General features: G+C 34.1%; 1 protein-coding gene across 2 annotated transcripts in view; it reads right to left on the bottom strand.

Moving 5' to 3' along the window:
* The window catches only part of meox2b (mesenchyme homeobox 2b), a 99,610-nt gene that overhangs the window by 79,167 nt on the left and 5,362 nt on the right, over positions 1-15,081 (bottom strand). The window contains exon 2 of one of the 2 annotated variants that reach the window (XM_073930971.1): positions 13,772-13,884. The exons of the other annotated variant lie outside the window; for it this stretch is intronic. The gene's annotated coding sequence lies outside the window, so the exon portion shown is untranslated. The remainder of the gene's footprint in view (positions 1-13,771; positions 13,885-15,081) is intronic. 2 annotated transcript variants of the gene reach the window in all.

The raw sequence follows: 15,081 nt of genomic DNA, 5'->3' as shown, positions 1-15,081 counted from the left end.
TAAAAAAGCAAAGGGCCAAACTTGCTTGAAGCTATAAGTGGATCATATCTACAAAACATTAGAATTATGTTGTGCCTTTGTATAGGTTTGCACTCCTTTACAGACCAAACAGATCACAACCTCCAAAAAATACAACCTCCTTTGTATGAATGAAAATGACGGCAGAAATCTTATGACAAATTAACCCATATTTGCCATTCATTCATCTTACATGTTTTTGTGTGTGTGTGCAAGTCCATTTTAGAACCAATTATAACCATAACAATACTGAGCAAAAAAAAAAAAAAAAAAAAAAAAACACAAATAAATGAAACGTCCATTGCAAAGCTGAAAAAGTCTTTTACCTTTAAAGTGTTGCAAGTCAGTCCAGTATTTGGAGATGTCACTTTGTTAAAAAACACCATGCATCTGCACATATACAGTACTGAAGTATAGTACTGTTGCTTTAGTCGTCAAATACTCACACATTACATTGACTGATACACATATATGGCATTAAAATTATTACTAAACATTTTTGTTTGACATAATAAAAACATAATTTTAAAAAACATTCTTTTTTATACCCTGAAAAAAATATTAATCAAAGATGATTACTTGGATTTACTCATTTTTTTAAGTTAAGTGGTTGTAAATAATTTATTTAGACTGAATTTAATCAAACAAATTAAGTTGAACATTACTAAAATTGAATTTGTTTGTTTTAAATTTAACCCATATAAATTCATAAAAATCATTCATAAATCTTTTTTTATTGTACTAAATGTTGAAAAGTTACTGTTTTCAGGCAACCAAAACACATCAACATTTCCCTTTTTTAGTTGAAAATGTTTCTGTGTAAGCATATATTTTATGAAAATGAATTTGATCCTTCCTAATAGACTTGTAAAGGTGTCTGTGAGGAAACGCTTCACTAATGAATTGTATTATTCAACTATAACATAGAGATCATTGCTTGTTTGGTTCATTAGACAAACCTAAGCTAAACTGCAGGGCATTGAAATAACCCTGGTAAACAACACTAAAACACAATCCATGGATTGCAAAAACACCCAGTGAGCTCACCTGTTATTGCTCGCACTCACTTGTGAAATTATTCCAAATGTTTGTGCAAAATGGTCTTTAGTTGCTAGGAGACATGTGTACCTAATTATATTAATTATATAGCAACGAACAGTCTTTCCGCAGTTTTGCTTTGATATGTCTGATGGCACATATGAACATATCAGCACCAAACAGATATCAAACATATAATTTGTACAGTAATTAGGCTTGGCTTTCATTTATGCGCAAATTGCAAATGGATAGGAAACTTAGCAGCAGACAGGATTGAAAAAAGAAAAAAAAGGTATACTGCATGTCACTGGCCACTTTATTAGATACAAGATCTTTGTTCAGCTTTGTTGATGCAAATACACTCACCACTTTATTCTTCAGAACTGCCTTAATCCTTCATGGCATAGGTATGGTAATTGTAACAAGGTACTGGAAATATTCCTCAGAGATTTTGGTCCATATTGACATGTTAGCATCCCGCAGTTGCTGCAGATTTGTCGGCTGCACATTCATGATGCAAATTTCCCGTTCCACCACATTCCAAAGGTGCTCTATTGGATTGCAATATGGTGACTGTGGAGGTCATTTGAGTACAGTGAACTCATTGTCATGTTCAAGAAATGATTCACGTTTGGCATGTTGACATGGTGCATTATCCTGCTGGAAGTAACCATCAGAATGGGTACTGTGGTCATGAAGGGATGGACATGGTCAGCAACAATACTCAGGTAGGCTGTGGCGTTGACATGATGCTCAATTGGTACTAATGGGCCCAAAGTGTGCCAAAAAAATAACCCCCACACCATTACACCACCACCACCAGCCTGATCTGCTGATATAAGGCTGGATGGATCCATGCTGTCATGTTGTTGATGCCAAATTCTAACCCTACGATCTGAATATCGCAGCAGAAACTGAGACTCACCAGACCAGGCGACGTTTTTCCAATCTATTTGGTTAGCCTGTGTGAATTGCAGCTTCAATTTCCTGTTCTCAGCTGACAGGAGAGGCACCCGGTGTGCCTCAAGGTCGGATGTGTTGTGCGTTCAGAGATGCTCATCTGCATTCTCAGTTGTAACGAGTGGTTATTGAGTTACTGTTGCCTTTCTATCAGCTAGAACCAGTCCGGCCATTCTCATTCTCTTCGGCCATTTAGATCAGCAGTTTCTGAAATACTCAGACCAGCCCGTCAGGCACCAACAACCAAGCCACGTTCAAAGTCAACTTAATCACCTTTCTTCCCCATTCCCCATGATGTTTGGTTTAAACTGCAGCAGATCGTCTTGACCATGTCTACATGACCAAATGCATTGAGTTGCTGCCATATAATTGGCTGATTAGAAATTTGCATTAACAAGCAGTTGGACAGGTGTACCTATTAAGTGGTCGGTGAGTGTGTGTAATTAGCCAATCAAGTCAGCAACTTAATGCAATAAGGCACGTCTATAGACGTGGTCAAGACAATTTACAGACGTTCAAACCGAGCATCAATATAGAGAAGAAAGGTGGTTTGTGTGAATGTGGATTAATAGTTGCTGCCTACCGAAACTGCTGTTAATGTGCATTTTGAAGCCTTTCTTGAGAAAATCAAATCATTTTTAAAAATACCTGGATTCACTGATTGAAGATGCTCTAATGGAAACTGAAGGAAAAGCATCTACAATCACATTTGGGATTACTATTTTTTTTTTTTTTTTTGCTAAATTTTAAAAAAGCAAAGTGAGACTACAATTCACAAAGGTGAAAAAAAAAAAAAGTTGTCGTCTGAATAGAAAATTTCAGCAGCAACATTTGCATGTTAGGGTCACAACCTGGCAAAAACACCTAAAACATGAAAGTATTGAACTGTTATAACTTGATCTACTTTTCAGGATGTTAATGTTGGTGTAATGGCATGGTGAATATTTTCTTAGCACACTTTCGGCTATTTAATATCAAATGAGCATTATTTAAACATGCAGAGTCTATGTGAGCGTTGTCAAAGACTATAGAATACACAAGACGTGTCACTCGTATCTTTGTGAATCTGGAAAAGTGTAACAGACAAAATGGTGAATAAAGCCCCGCCTAATAGTACAGGAGCCAATCATCGATTGCTACAGACTGACGATACTCCGGGGAAAGGCTTGGACCAGACGTGAGTTTCTGCAGAATTTGCGTGATTTGGATGTTTAGAAATTAAACTAAAGTGACAGTTGTTGTTTAATTGTATTAGTGATTGCTGATATGACATTTAATGGTAAGCTTGGCAAGCAGTTTTGGAGAATTTGATGTGTCCTTTATTAACCCGAGCATACTGCCCGAGAGGTGTTTTAATGATGGCCGCAGAGTGAAATGACTTGCCTTAAAAGGACTTTGGTGTTGTTGACCCTTTATGACCACATGGTGTAAACAGAGCTTCAATAATCTGAAACTGGTTTCATAAACATAGCTCAAATATCCTAAGTCACTAGTTCTCGATCCAAGGGAGTAGAATAAGAGGTTAACATCATGGATGTGCTGCCAACAAATTTACAGAGGCTGTGGAATACTGTCATCACAATTTGGATCAAAATATCTGAGGAATATTTCCAGTACCTTGTTGATTCAATGCCACAAACAATTAAAGCAGAGTACAAGCAAAGTGTACCCAATAAAGTGGCTGGTGAGTGTATATGGGTTTTGGGGCCACACAACATGTTCGTGCTGCTGGAAATGTATGAGAATGTTTATTAAATCTCTCAATCACTTTTGAGGTGTTGACAGTAACCAAGACGGTGCTAAGAGCATGAAATATACAGTCTGTCTGGCAATGACAACATTGCCTTCTGATTTTATATGACCTAACATAATAAATTTGCATCTGATGTGATTGATATTAGTGACTGTGGTTGGTAAACTTGTACAGTATATGTTTGCTTCGTTGTGTATTTGCACAGAATTTATAGAAGGTAGTCTTAACCCAACTGTATAAAGACTTCTTGAAGAATAAACAAAGCGAGACAGCCACACACAAGCACACTTGGCACAGTACAATCAAATATGCTCATTACGTTGCCAGAACATTTACCAATTTATTTTGAAAGGAGAGGATGTGCACTACTTTTCAGCGAAACAATGGAAAACATAATCAAAAATAATCACCTAACTGGATTAGATAAACAGATTTCAGCAACAGATACACAGATGTTCCACACTATGAAAACAGGAATGGACAACAATCTCTGATCAGGTGTAGCAATTAACAAAAAACCCACATCTCTATTTTTATATTGGCACCAACAGTTAATTTTGACAGCAAATTTTGATTTAGTTTTAGTCTTCTGTCTAAAAATCCATTTTAGTTTTAGTCATATTTTAGTCTTCTGAATCATTTTAGTTTTAGTCAACTAAATTTCATAAGATTTTAATCGACTAAATCTACTCTAGATTTACTGACTGAAATATGTTTGGTTTAATTTAAGTGTAATTTAATTCAAATATTGTATACATTTATTTACACAAAATAGTCTAACTTAAAATTTTATAAAACAGTCTCATTAAAATGTAAAGACTTACATTAAAGATTTTAAGACTTGAATTTAAGACTTACCAATGTAATGACTTTTAATGTACAATCTAACAGAGTTCATTCTCTTAAAATCAGCCAGTGGCTAAACCATTTCAGTTAAGCAAAAGCAGACACTTAGGTAAAAAAAACATCTGAGTCTGAGTTTACCTTTGCATGAATTTTGGGATGATTTCCTGGCATGCTGATATCACTTTAGATTTGTTGTTTTTATCAGGTATTACCTCGCCATATGGTTAACGGTCTTTTTATCTTGACATCAAATGTGAATCTTCTTTTTCTCTCAGCTGTTGCTATTTTATTTTAATCAGACTGACATCCCTATGAATGATGATGCAATCACATCCCGCATCTACTGTGGACCAGTTACTTAATGCATGTGCACGAAAATCATGACGAAATTTTTCATCAACGAAACTAACACTGCGCACAACGACTGAGCATGCTCAGAAAACACAGCCATGTTCAATTGCTTTGAACTTCAAGCACCTTGAAAGATCTAAAAGACAAATAACTATATAATGCTTTCAATGGAAGTAACTTAATGTCAGAGATTTATTCCTTTTCTACTAACTTTATCCGAAAATGGTGACAACACTGACAACGCCTTGTTTTGATTACGAGCTGTTATTATAGGCAATTTAATTTGGTGCTTCTACTTTAATACTACCTTAATACTACTTTATAAAAATAGAAATAATATTTGAGAATATATTTTAATGCAAATTGAATTAAGTAAAACTATAAATACACCACAATTGGACATTTGTTACAATTAAATATGAAGTAATAAAAATTTAATATTTCCCAAGAATATATTTGCTATAGCACCATTGTCCCAGAAAAAATCATTAATTTATTAATTATATTTTCTTTTATTCAGTTTACACTTTAATAGTTTTTCTAAATGGTATTATTTTAAATATATATGTATTTATAAAAGCAATCAACAGTCAAACCATAACTCTATGTCTCTTATTTTTTTGTTGTTTTATCTAACATTATTGATACCGTATGGTTGACACACTGTTTTGAGCATTTCTAAAATGAATGCTCTTTGACAGGAACATTTGAAAATAATCATTATGATTTACAGTTTTTAGTGCAAAGTGATTTAATGTTTTCAAAGAAGTAGAAAAAAAATCAATGAGATCACTGACACTTCAAGGAAATAAAACGAAAAAAGATCAGCCAAAGTGTCCTCGCCAATCTCTTCTTGTCTGCTTCCAGGAGAGCAGTGGGCCGAGACTTAGAAATCCTATCCATGACCTCTGTGGGTGGTCAAACCATTCGACAACATCAGATACAGCCAGGTGATCACACAGTGGTCACAAAGTGTGTAGCGAACACACAAACACAGTCCCTACATGAAATCAAACAGATATTTACAAACCTGTCAGTTGAAGATTTGTTTTGAAAACAGTTGGAAATGCTTTCCCATGATTTCCCAATTGTAAGGTTTGGAAAGGATTCACCTCCCAGCCCATCATATGTGCTTTAAACTGACATTTTAACTAAACAAACGATCCCACTGAGATGAAAGAACTATGTTCAAATACATTCTTTAATCATGTGGAGATCAAAATTAGAGAACAACCTACAATTTCCTACATTGAGACTTCTACTTGGTCATATATGCAGTCATGCAAACAGGAGGGAATAATATGCATATTTCATAAGTTATATTCTGTTTACCATTTCAATTAGATATTTGAAAAACATTGAGAAAAATGAAACAACACAGAAATTACTGTTACTGCTGGTACTTTCCTTAATTATCTGACTAAAGCCATCCTGACACTGATTAACCACGTTTTGATTGTCTTAGACACATTTGGGAAAACCTATAAAAGATTCCTTTAATCTTAGGCTAAAATCTTTGGTTTTTGATTGTTGGTTTGACATGTTCACCGACAGCTGATTATGGCCATTATGCGATTATGTGATTAGATATTCACTGTGATTCACACAGATTTCAACTGTGACGTGCATCAAACCAAGAACTAATAGGAGCACCAAATCTGATGATACAACAGCTTCAAACCACCGTGGTTAACTTTCAAAACAGCTTTTTTTTTTTTAATGAGGCATGCTGTTGGCAAAATTATACTACTGTGAGGTAACATTTCACCAAGATAGTGAAAGTGTCGGGGATGATGATGTCACACTCCGGATGTGTTTTTGTCCTTCATTCTGACATAATGACAACTGTGATCTTACAGTGTGACAAGGGAGCCATGTTCATGCAGTCTGAAATGCAGCAATCATTTAGGATTATTAAAAATCACAGTGTGAGCTGGGCTTAACACTGTTTAACTGGCAGCCAAACTTTACAGTTTTTACTCCCTTTGTAAAACGGTTGTTCTAAAGTGACTGAAACCCTCAGACAGTAGATTGTTCAGTTGAATGACAAAGGGATGAAATTGCATGTAAGTAGGGATGCAACGATTATAGACTTTGGTTGTGCTATTTGAGTCTGAGGTATAATCAAGGTTATCACGATTATTATGCATGCATTCATTTCAAAATACTGCTAGTTTAGAAAATCACATGAAAACTCCTTATATTTTAAAGTGTTGTTTGTTGCTGCTCAGTAACCAAATAATACGGCACAAAATGATAATAAAAAACAAACAATAGTCCAATTCTCTTTGGACTTAAAAATAAGTGAAAAAAGTTTTGCCATTTAAACGTAAAAATTTTATACTGAAAATTAACAAAATAAATAAAAATGAAAATAAATAAATAAAATGTATTAAAATATATATAATTAATATTATATAAAAATAAAATAAATTACTATAAATAAATGTAAATAAATTTATATAAAGTTTAATAAATTTAAATTAATTAATTATCTTAAATGTAAATAAATTTAAAAAACAAAAATATACAAATAAATAAAAATTTAATAAATTAATTTAATATAAATTAATAAATTATTTTAAAATTATTTTAAAATAAATTAATATAATAAATAAATAAACTTACGGCATTCTTGCAACTACTAGGTGCGTCTGGAAAGCACGAGTCCGTCGCTCAATATATGCAAGTCACGCGCCTCCATTGGAAATAACGAACTTGCACGCAAAAACGCAATATGTGACTGGCTCTTAGTTAATAGCCTCAGCCATAGTTAATCCAGTGTGCGTGGTGTACAAGCTCCGAACTTCAAACTAGCACACAGTTGGCATAACTTTGTTAAGTTGCAGCAGTTTTGTTCCATGCAGAATCACAGTGTTGAAAAGCCTTCACGATTAATTAACCGTGACGAATAAAAGTGCGGTTAATAGTGAAATCGGTTAATTGTTGCATCCCTACTTGTAAGGATCTGTATTTCAGCATGTAGCATCTTGATGCTTAAGAGAACATGGACTGAAAGATCTACAGTAACCAAACCTCTTGTCAGCAGAAAGATTCAAAATCATTTAAACATTTTGTATGTCTCTTTAGCTTAATAGACCAGATTTAGATCTCTTTAGAAGACGGCTCCATGAAGAAATGTTCAGTTTGACAAGCTCCCTACAGAGTATTCACTGCTCTCCAGGCAACCGGCTGAACTTAAAGTACTACTCTGCTGAACTTGAAGCTCTATGCAGTGTCTGCAGGCAAAACTTGTTACAAACATGTGAAGGGCTATTTCAATTGTAATCAGGAGATTTGTAAAAAAGTCACACCTCACACAATTAACACCATTTAAACTGAACAAGCTTCTTTCAAACTGGAATTATGACCGAATTTCTTATGTTGTCCACTTTGCAGGGCACTAAACACCTTATACTTCGAACAAAATTGAAGAATGAACTAAGATTATGAAAAAAAAGATGTGCAGAATTCTCATTCTAAGCATGGTTCTGTGCACTTCCTGCTCATTCTCATTCTGATTATTTCTCATTTTCATTCTGATTCTTTTTGGAAAAAAAAGGTTTCAGTGTCTTGAAATGGTTATTCTGTTAACCTATTTTTTTTTGTTCTACTAACATAGTATATGAATCACAACTAAAACTAAAAACCTCAAAAGAAGATTGCACTTTTTTTAATAAAATATTTTAATTAAAAATAATAAATAACTTTTTTGTTGTTGTTGATTTTCACTGTAGAATAGATCTATTCTAGGCAATACTGCAAATATTTTCTGAATGCAATCTTTGAACACATTCCTAAACCTTAAAAAACACTCTAATGAGGTGTTAGGGTTCACTTTTCTCCGTCTGGGTCTTTTCATAAATATCAGTGTGGATAGCAAGGTTGGGTGAGGTGAGCAGGTTAGCTGACCTCAGATCCGTCTGAAACCAGAGACTCTTCGAACAGATCAGGTTTAAGGCTTTTTTTCTTAACCGTTTGACCAGCTGCAAGTGTCAGACATGTAAACATCACAGCTTTTTACTTAATGGTTTGGCTCTTCAAAAAGGCCTTGTTTACACCTGCTGTAAAGATGTGTGGTCAGTGAAGATAACACCATTTAAACCTGGTAGTAGTAACATTTATCTTGAGTCTCCGTTGACCACTTGAGATCAGATTTCTACAGTATGGTCCTGTGAATACATACATTACTCACACATAAGTGTTTAAGCCTAAATTGCAAGGGAAGTAAGAAATTCACTAAGAACAATAGCAATAGTCTTAACTACATTTTTGGAGTATTTGTTTTTAAATAACAGCATTTTTAGTGCTGGTCTGTTCGTTCTTTTTTTTTTTTTTTAATTTTATAAGCTTTTAAAAAAATCACCCCCCACACCCACCCACCACCTCCACCCCTTTCCTCAAGTAATTGCAGACTTTATGACTTGATTTTTCTTCTGTTGAACACAAAAGAAGATATTTTGAAATACTCAAAACCACTGCCATCAACATCAACAATATAAAAAAATTAATAAACGGCAAGAAGTTAATAGCTACTGGTTTCCAACATTCTTCAAAATATCTTCTTTAGTTTTCAACAAAAACAAAACAAAACAAACAAACAGGTTTTGACCAAGCTGAGGCTGAGTTAGCTAATTATGATGTCTGATGTTTTGTAACAGTCCTAAAAATGTGGTTTAACATGTTTTTGTTTTTTTAAGTAAAATTTCCTTGAAAGTGTCAGTAATACTATTGTACAAGTTCCTAAATAAGTTTTCAGGGTCTCTTAAAAAAATAAAAACTAAGCAAAAACACTCAAAGTAAAAAGACTCTAGGACAGACTTTAAACTGCGGTAAACCCTTTGTAAACAATCAATACAAAATTGAAAAGTCACAGAAAATTATGGTTATTTAAAATCTAAATTTGCTTCTTCTTTTTTTTTTTTTTTTGATGCGTCGGAAATTAGATCTTCAATGAATTCACAAAATAAAATAATAAAATAATCTGGTAAATTTTTCACCCTAAAGTATTTCACCCTAAATTATTTCTTCTTTCATTCAAACAAAATTGGACTAACAACATCTTGGCTCTTCCCTTGTTGGTAATGGCAGTGAATGGTGCCCAGTTTTGATGCTCTAAAAAGCACATCCAGCTTTCTAAATGTAATCCATGACTCAGTGGATTAATAAATTCCAAATTAATAAATATAGAAAGTATGGATATAAATTGTTAACTCAGCTTCCCATTTAGCCCACTTCATACATCATAACTCAACTTGTGAATCCAGGTATAACAGTTGCCGGAAGAAATCACAAAAAACAACACTTAACTTCAGAAAATGTATTAGGTGAACTATTCCTTTAATCTTTTAATCAAATAATACATCCTGACTGGATAAATGTCTTCAATGATGATTTGTAAATGGCAGAAATAAAGAGAAGAATGAACTGATTTACTCTGAGAACTCTTACACTAGAAGAGAAATCTCAGAGTTGGTCACTAACATTGTGGACACTTATTTCCACAATACACACTGAATGCTCCCCAGTTGTTAGTTTACCTTTTGTCATTTTGAAAAACAATTTCTAGCACTTAGGCCAATTGTTTTTAGATTTATTTAATATAACCTTCCTTTTCGAGAATGTATCCCTTAGTGGATATAAAATATTGACAAAGCATTAAAAAAACGTCTAAACAATACTTTACTCCCCAGTCATTGTACTTACATGCACCGCTTGTGTACTTGACTTTTCTGCATACTCATTCAAATCAAAGTAACGCAATTATATTTAATATAATGATATAGTGTATAAACCACAAATAAAGGAAGGAGCTGCTTTTAAATGCATACTTGGTTTTACTTTTGAATTTGTCAACACAGGCTCATTGGCAGAAAATGTGCCCTGGTGTTCATTTTTGAGAACCGAGAATTATGTGCTGAGTACATATTTTGCATTTTATATGTGAAATGAATGCTACAGGGCTTTTCCATTGTGCTTGGTTTGTTCAGTAGATCACAACAAATGACACTAGATTTGGGAGGCGGTGTGGAGTGGAGCAGACTGGAGTTAAGAGTCCAGCGAAGCACAATTTCATAAACGAGGTAAAACGAAACCCACAAAAATCAGCGTAAGGTCACAGTAAAAGCACACAGAGATGGCTTTTCTTTTCTAGCTTGCTTTTGAAACACTATTGGTTGGGTTTAGGTAAGGGGGTGGGTTGGTCAGTCAATATCAATGTGGTATAATATATGAAAAAAAAATGTTTATTAGGCCTGTCACAATAATCCATAGATCGACTTATCGCACAACACATGGACATGACCTCAATCATTTTTGGTGATGTAATAAATATCGGCCATACATAAAAAAACAATTCTATCAACATTTAAGCTGATTGGATATATTGGGGATGACAGTATGGTTAAAAAATACTATAGTACTTACAATAAATTACTTTATTATTTTAAAATAATACAACTGAAAATTGATCAAGTAGCAGTTATCGCAGCCTGTTTCTTTTTTATCTTGCTTACTTTTTTGTTAACATTTATTATTATTTATTTAGGGTATAAATGAAATATTAAAAATAATGAAATATATGTTCTATGGAAGAGTGTACTTGCATGGTGATGATATTATATTGGCATTCTGGCATTATATAATGAGTGACATAAAAAGGTCTTAATATTACAATAATATTGTTTATTGTAATATATTTTGGTGCAATATATCATACAACAAAAAATAGATATCGTGACTGGCCTAAGTCAGAATTATTACCTCCCTAAATTATTAGCCCCTGTTTATATTTTTCCCCAATTTCTGTTTAACAGAGAGAAGATTTTTTTCAACATGTTTCTAAACATAATAGTTTTAATAACTCATCTCTAATAACTGATTTATTTTATCTTTGCCATGCTGACAGTAAATAATATTTGACTAGATATTTTTCAAGAAACTTCTATACAGCTTAAAGTGTCATTTAAAGGCTTAACTAGGTTAACTAGAATGGTTAGAGTAATTAGGCAAGTTATTGTATAATGACAGTTTGTTCTGTAAACTATCGAAAAAAATATAGCTTAAAGGGGCTAATAATTTTGCCCCTAAAATGGTGTTTAAAAAATTAAAAACTGTTTTTATTCTAGCCAAAATAAAACAAATAAGACTTTCTCCAGAAGAACAAATATTAATGTGAAAATTTTCTTGCTCTGTTAAACATAATTTGGGAAATATTAAAAAAAGAAAAAATCAAAGGGGAGCTAATAATTCTGATTTCAACTGTATGTTGGTTCTCAAAAATGTAGTCCTAAGCACGTATTTCCAATAACCTGGGTTGGAATTGATGGTCACATGTACACCGTGTGTAGAGAGTGACAGCATGGAGAACACAACTCCACTTATATTGTACTCAAAATAAGCAGGCTACATGCTTAGATTATGTAAACTGTAATGAAAACAAAATATGCATCATTCTAACTGCATACAAACTAGAGGCTTCCTTAAGCTTTAATGTTAGGTGTAAACAGAGGACTGACTATAACTGGCAAGCCAACGGATGTCTTTCCTGGCAGGGATAAAAAAGATGGATTACTCTCATCTCTATGGAGCAAGAGTGACAACAGTTATACCCCTATTTTAATGGGGCGAAAAAAGAAAAGAGCCACGGTCTCATTGTGCCATGATCCCATTCAGACAAGTTTCAGAGAGTGATGCAATACAGATAGCCAAAGAAAGGCATGGCTCCAAACATGAGGTCACAGGGCGAGAAACAGTGGTGTCATGTGGTTCCATACACACAGCGCTGACACATAATACTTAATGAGGAACAAATAGTGCTGTTTTTTCAACTGCATTTCCTCTCTTCCTGGATCAAATGTCTGCAACAACAAAAAACAGTCTCGTGCATTTGCCGTGATGAGTAGTCTCATCATTACCCAAGATACAGAGGATAAGTGGGTTCGCAGCACTTAAAAGCGGCTTCACAAAGCAGCTTATAGACTTCACCAATGACCGTGGGGCACTGTGACTGTACTATGGGAAAAGTACATTAAAAAAAGATCTGCTACATAAAGCTTGTTTTAGCTTTCCACTCTACTCCCTGTTTTACGATTGATTTTTCACAAAAATGGTTTAAATCTAATAACTAATGTTTGGGTAAAGGTTTCTATAAAGAATGACCATGTTTACAAGCACATGATTTTTCTATTATGGTCCATATGTTGCAAAAAAAAAAAAAGATTTTAGACTGATTTTATTACTGTAAAAGCCTGCAAAAATTCCCGCTTCCAGGATGCTTGATCTCACAGCTGCTCGGCATCTCATGATAAACTGGTAAAATAATTTATTGATCAGTCCTTAAAATTAAATCCGTATGAATGTGTAGACATAAATTTATCTTAATTCAAGAAATGTTGGTTTTAAATTTCCAATATAATGGTCTAATAGGTTATTTTCTATCAGCTCATATACATTCATGCTGCCAAGAAAGCACTGACACATGAAGGCATGGACTCTGGTGGATCTTACAAAGACATTATCTGCAAATCCTTTCCCTTTTGTAGGCTGCGAGCTGGAGATCGAACTTCTTGAACTCCAAGATCCCACAGATGCTGAACTACATGCGGAATCTGAAGGCCAGGCTAACCCTATGAACTCCTCATCATATTATTCATGCAAATTTTTTGCAGTGTCACAACCAATCCAAACAGGGAACATCATTATCTTTGCAATACTTCTTTGTGATTACAGCATGATATTAACTTGCACTGTATACGGGAAGATCGCATGTGATGTAAAGACAAGGCTCACGACTCCTGTAATCACACAATTTCTTTCTTCCACTGTGCGTATGTGCGTGTAAGTATTAACTTGTCTGGAAGACTGTTGGGTAGGTAGCTTGTGTCAAATATGTATGGTGGCCGAGAGAGCTTAACGTACTGCAATTAAAAAAAAAACATTTGCAATTACAAAAAACACCAGCAAATTAAGGAAAGATTTTCATCCGTTTGACAGCTCACGTGCTGCAAATCCTCACAAAGCATAGGCTTAAAAAAATGTGCTGCATTTTCTCACAACGCAAACAAATTAATGAAACATTATGCAACAACGCAAACAAATTAATGAAACAGACTGCATTTTCTAACAACACAAAAAGAACAGAACACAATGGAAATATTTCAAGGGGACCCAAAAATGTGACGCTGTGCAGCAACTATAGAGTGGAGGAACTATGACGTCACCTTGTAGGCCAATCGGCTGCTAGCACAAAACTGTTCCCTCAATAAAATCCCTTTAAGATTTTTCCATATAGGCTTTTCGAAGACTGCATTATAGACTAGTTTAGATGGATGACGTATCATGTCTCTGACATCGCCTGTAGTTCCATTTAGCAACTTGATAGCAACCGTCTTTTAAAACAAGCATACATTATTTTTTTTAAATCAAGAGTGTGATGTAACTGATGCGTTTTATGTTGTAGAATAAAGCGTGAAAGTATCTTGAGTTTGTTTATTCATTCAAAAAAACTTATCGACTTTGGGGAGAGAGAACTGGAATTGCTGAAATGCTAACTCGTTTCCGTGTTTTTGCAAACATATTGACATCATAGTTCCTCCACTCTATTGCTCAGTGAAGTTGTAGGTGATCTTTGAAAGGTGAGTTTTTTGTTTGTTTATTTTAGTATGCCGATTTCTGTGCCTTTAGTATTTATTAGCCTTAATATCCATACCCTAAATATCCTACATTAGTTACATTTTACATCTTCTGGAAAAATGTAGCGTATTTTTAAAAAATGTTTGCTTTGTGACGATTTGCATCATGTGTGCTGTCAAACTAATGAGGATCTTTTCTCTATTTGCTGGTGTTTTTTGTAACTGAACCCGTTTTCTTAAATTGCAGCACGTTAATCTCTCTCGGCCACCGTAAATGTCAACATGAACAAAATATGCCGGTTTGTGACCTCTGCAACCAACAAGCCTATCAGTTTCATTATTGCTCTGACTCTAGTCAAAGCAGGGCTTTTGCCCCGCCCTATGACTCAAACCACGCCCCCACAAGGAAAATGAATGAATTAAAATTTACTTCATTAGAATGAAATTCTCTAGATAGTATAGTACGCAAAAAATATGTTTTGT

The sequence above is a fragment of the Danio rerio genome, chromosome 19, assembly GCF_049306965.1.
Source record: "Danio rerio strain Tuebingen ecotype United States chromosome 19, GRCz12tu, whole genome shotgun sequence".
Lineage (NCBI taxonomy): Eukaryota > Metazoa > Chordata > Actinopteri > Cypriniformes > Danionidae > Danio > Danio rerio.
This window is presented reverse-complemented; position numbering and strand designations above follow the sequence as displayed.